Source organism: Camellia sinensis, chromosome 6, assembly GCF_055761805.1.
Source record: "Camellia sinensis isolate YWXY chromosome 6, ASM5576180v1, whole genome shotgun sequence".
Classification (NCBI taxonomy): Eukaryota; Viridiplantae; Streptophyta; class Magnoliopsida; order Ericales; family Theaceae; genus Camellia; species Camellia sinensis.
Window position 1 is genome coordinate 64,626,785 of NC_138966.1, and position 5,763 is coordinate 64,632,547.

Here is a 5,763-nt window from a genome sequence, read left to right on the forward strand (position 1 = left end):
TGGTATCCCCCACCAGTGGACAGTTGGACTGAGATCCCCATTGAGACAAATCTGCCAGTAGTTCAGACAAATCGAAGCAGTATGACAACACCGACAGGAGTTGAGGAAATGATGCGCCAAATGCAGGAAACTATGCGGGCCATGCAGCAAGATGCTGTCCGCCGGGATGAGCTTGCTAAGCAACAAGCCGAGATTATGACCCAACAAGCTGAGCTTATCACCCGACTGCAACAACAGAGTACGGCATCTGCTTCACACCCAATTCCTCCCCCGGCCGGAGCCCCATTACCTGAGAAGGCTCCTGCTATTCAGGACGTTCCTCCAAACACCCAGAATACTATACCGACTATCCAAAATCTGCAAGAGGACACAAGTCTTCCAACGGGGCCAGCTCCGCCCCCGATTCCACCACAACTGTCCAAAGTTCATACACCCAATCACCCGGACTCTCCATCCGAGATTGAGGTTGATCAAACAGCTCTAAAATTGAGCAAACTGGAGAAGCTCTTCAAGAAATCCCAAGGGGCCAAGGCTATGCCGGATATCGGAGATGGATATACCGAGGAGGCCGTGACACTCCCCGATAGATTCAAAATGCCACAAATAGACCGTTTTGACGGGACTGGTGACCCCATGGTCCATATCCGACTGTTTGCGGATGTCTTGCGGCCAATGGGCCTAACACGACAACAGAAGCTCTCACTATTCGGCCGAACCCTGTCGGGTGTGGCCTCCCATTGGTACGCAAGATTATCGGATGAGGTGAAGAAGAATTGGGACGAGATGGCTGAGGCCTTTGTCACACAATATTCGTATAACACTCAGGTCGAGATCACAACCCGTGATCTTGAAACAACAAGGCAAGAGCCTAAGGAATCTTTCTCGGACTTTGTGATCCGATGGAGGGCAAAGGCGTCAACGATGACTTTAAGGCCCACTGACAGAGATCAAATCCGGATGATTGTGCGCAATCTCCACCCCAAGTTAATGCAAAGAATGATTGTGGTCCCCTTCCCTACTTTCGCAGATTTACATGATATGGGGGTGCAAATAGAAGATGCTATGAGGCAAGGCCTGTTTGACCAGGACAGAGAACAACCAAGGAGGACCTTTAACCGTAACAACAATGCAGGCCCAAGCGGCGCTGCTAATACAAGAGCCTCGGAAGTTGGCATGGTCACCACCACTCCCCCTCCCCCTCCAAGGCCCATGACTGCCACACCATTTTCCGGCGCATCCGGAAGCAACTCACAAAACAACCGATTCCAACCTCGGGGCCAAAGAACCTTCACCCAACTATACATGCCCCTGTCCAAGGTTCTGGGAATATTGATCAGGAAAAATCATTTGAAACCCCTGGAACCAAAGCCATTACCAAATCCACTCCCCCCCTCTTATGACCCGTCAAAGTACTGCGCATACCACCAACAACACGGTCATGATACCGACTGTTGTTACAGATTACGTCATGAGGTCCAAGATCTTATTGACAAACAGGTAATTGCGCCTCCTGATAAACCTAATGTCACAACTAACCCTCTTCCACCACATAACCAACCTCCCCCTCCCAACAGAATTAATTTCATCCAGACTGGGGTCGTGTCTTACGATCCTAGCATCTATATTACACCCACCCACCTACCCAAGCCGGAGGTGCTCCTCCCCGCTTGCACTGACCTTTTGTGCATGGTGGACGTCTCCAAAACCCAACCGGAGCCGGTGGTGGTGACCGTCGAAGACAAGGCAGGGCAGATTTTAGGAGAGAATGAGTCTGTTAAATCTGGGACTGGGCAGAATTTTGCTGAGGGAGCTTATGATCCGAGCAGGTACATCCTATCAACGAGCCGAAATGGGCTAAGTGTAGAATTTCCCGAGACAGGAGAACTGTGCATGATCCGAGGGGATGGATCTGGGTTATGGGCAGATGAGCCGACAACCGTAGAAGAGGACTTTGCGAACTTGCAATTTCTCGATGATCAGGAGCTGGAGGATGCATCCATTAACTGGAATGATTATGAGGGATCAGAGGAGGCCACTGGATGGCTTGAAGATCAACCGGATGCAGTGGGGGAAGCCCAACCAGAACAGAGCCCGGCAGGGGCAGAAACATCACTTGTGGCCGGAACGGCCGAAAATCAAGTTGTATCGCCGGAGAGCGCCGGTGTTAAGAATTCCGCTCAGGACATGGGCATTACGGATGTGGGAACTGTTGAACAAACAACTGTACTGACGCAGTTGGAACAAGGAAAGTTTGAGGAAGCTGAGAGAGCCAGAAAGGCGAAGGGCCCTGAGGGGACCGAAAGTGCTGTGTGCACAAAGACAGACAATGCTGCGAGCATTTGGATAGAGAGCACTGAGAGTGCGAGTAGACTGGAGCCGGACAGATGTCTGTTGGCTGCCAGCGGAATGTGGTGGGAAGATGACGATTTGTGTCTTGCCCACACCGATGAAGACTGGGGAAATGGCCAGCCAGATGATACTTGGTATCTTGATGAAGTGGACCACATGACAAGAAGTGGGCGGTACTTCAAGCCCCCACACCTAGACCAACCCGAAGCATCCGGGAAAGGCAGAGAAGCGGAGAGACAGAAGGAGAAGCAGATTGAGGATGAAGCTGTGCTGAAACAGTTAAAGAAAATACAAGCAGACATCTCCATCTGGGGACTGCTAATGGCATCACGAGTGCACAGAGAAGCTGTCCTATCTGCCATGGACAAGTCGAAACTTTCCATAGACACCACGCCTGAACAGCTGGTTGGGCTGGTTTTTCCGGGAGGAGGTTCCCCGGCATTAACTTTTTCGGACAAGGAGTTACCGCCTGAAGGCACAAATCATAACAAGCCTCTCTACATCTCTGTGGAATGTAGAGATAAGTGGATACCGGTGGTACTTGTTGATACCGGGTCTGCGATTAATGTCTGCCCAACCAGAACGGCATATGCAATCGGGTTAAAACCCGCGGACTTCATCCCAACCACCCAAGTGATCAGGGCATATGACAATACCAGCAGAGAAGTGATGGGGACTGTTAAAATTCAAACTAAGGTTGGTCCAGGACAACACAGCATCGAATTTCATATCCTGGACGTTCCCGCAACCTTTAACTTACTATTGGGGCGACCGTGGTTGCACCAGGTCAAAGCAGTCTCTTCCACCCTACATCAAATGCTGAAATACCCTCACGGGAAAGGGGTAGCGATCGTTTTTGGGAATTCATCAATCCATCCGCCGCCGGAAGTGTCTACACCTGTCTTGGAGATCGAGCACGGCACGGAGGATGTGTTTTTGTCGGGGTTCACTTTGGCCGAGGCTCAAGTGGTGCAGAATGTCATGGCTACGAATGAGGGCATGTATGTCAGCGCACAATCTATCTACCTCATGAACAAGCTAAAACATACCCCTGGAATGGGATTAGGGAGAAGTGGCCGGAAAGGCGTCTCAATGTTGGCCGAAGTGCCACACAACCCTCACACCTTTGGACTGGGTTATCTGCCCACCAAAGAGGACTGGTTGAGGAAAGGAAAAGAAATGGCCGGAAGAGCCAAGGCAAAGAGGGCTGGGAAGCCATTTGACTTAATACACAGGCCCATCTGGGGTACCCTAAACGGACGTTTCGTCCGAGAGGGGGAAGATTTTCCATTCTGCAGCTTCCCGGAGCCATGGCAAAACGCGGAGGGGAAGCGCGTACCTGGTTTTGAAATCTTCTTCGACATACAATTATCTGGGGATGACGTTGCCGAAGCGCAGATAGACCCACCAACTGAGGTTGAGCAATGTGAAACAGTGGATCCTGAGAGTACAGAGCTGGAAATGGGGGTAGCACTGGCGAGTCTACTATCAGATCCTCCGATCGGCCAAGAGTGCTTGGGGGATAACTCTTCGGTTTCTGTGATTGGAGATGAAATAGCTGCGGGCTTTCCAGCGCCGATCTTGGATGCATCTATCGCACCTTCTCTCATCTGGCAATATGAAGAAGGCTTTTTATCTAGCAGCACCGGGTCAGGTAGTGAGCCGGAATCTGATTCTACCGAATCTTCTGCGTCGGAATCAGATTCCAGCTCGACTGAGTCTGAGTCCGGTATTCCTGGGAGTGATGACCCGGATACCACAGTTCTGTCTAGGTCGTCTTTTTCATTTTCTTTTGAGTCTGTTGTAACAGAGGAATCTGACGGCTTGGAAGTATTTAATGAGAATGGTGTGGATGTGGTTTCCGAGTATTTTTCTGTGCCTTTGATTTATTGCTTAAATCAGGATTTTCAAAATTTTGATGAAAACAGCGAGGAAGAAATTCCTCCAGTTTTGCAACGATTAATCAATCAAGAGCAGGAAAGATTTGTTAAACCTTTAATGGATGAAATCACTACTGTGAATGTTGGTACTGAGAAGGACCCGCGGCTGGTCCAGATCGGGTCCACGTTGTCTTCAGAGGAGCGCGAGCGCTTAGTCGCTTTATTAAAAGATTTCAAAGATGTTTTCGCGTGGTCCTATGAAGACATGCCTGGAATCGATCCTGAGATTGTACAGCACCGGATCCCTCTTGATCCAGAGGCCCGTCCTGTCAAACAGAAGCTCAGAAGGATTCGCCCGGACTGGGCCCTCAAGATTAAGGAAGAGGTCACCAAGCAAATTGACGCAGGATTCCTGCTAGTATCTGAATATCCAACTTGGTTGGCCAACATAGTTCCGGTGCCAAAGAAGGACGGCAGGATTCGGGTATGTGTAGACTTCAGAGATTTGAACAAAGCCAGTCCGAAGGACGACTTCCCCTTGCCACACATCGATGAATTGGTGGATTTCACGACAGGACACGCCTTACTTTCGTTTATGGATGGCTTCTCAGGCTATAATCAGATAGTGATGGCACCCGAAGACCGGGAGAAGACTGCGTTCACTACCCCGTGGGGTACATATTGTTATAGAGTGATGCCATTCGGGTTGAAAAATGCTGGAGCTACGTATCAACGGGCAGCGACTACAATATTGCATGATATGATCCATAAGGAGGTCGAGGTGTATGTGGACGACATGATTGTCAAGTCCAAAGATAGAGAGGGCCACTACACCGCCTTACAAAAATTCTTTGAGAGGATCAAAGAGTTTCGGTTGCGACTGAATCCCCAGAAATGCACGTTTGGTGTTACAGCAGGGAAGATGCTAGGGTTTCTGATCACACAAAGGGGCATTGAGGTCGACCCTTCCAAAATCAAGGCCATCTTAGAAATGCCACCACCAAGGACTGAAAAGGAGGTGCGAGGCTTTCTGAGTAAAGTGCAATTCATAAGACGGTTTATTTCTAAATTAACCTTGACTTGTGAACCACTTTTTGGTCTCCTGAAGAAAGGAAAGAAATTCCAGTGGGACGACCGATGTCAAGTAGCTTTTGAGCAGATCAAGGAGTATCTACAGAACCCACCCGTGTTGTCACCGCCAGAGCCGGGGAGACCGTTGATACTGTACCTTTCGGTAACTGAGACTACCATGGGCTGCATGCTCGCGCAGGAGTCAGAAGACAAAGTGGAAAGAGCCATCTACTATCTGAGCAAAAAGATGCTAGATTACGAGACCCGCTATACGCCGCTGGAGAAGGCTTGTTTGGCCTTGGTATGGGCAACCAGGAAGCTGCGGCACTACCTGTTAGCCCACTCAGTAATGTTGGTTTCGCGTGTGGATCCTATCAAATATCTCTTCGAGAAACCAGCACTTACGGGTAGGCTGGCTCGCTGGCTGCTGTTGCTCTCCGAATTTGATTTGAAGTATGTAACG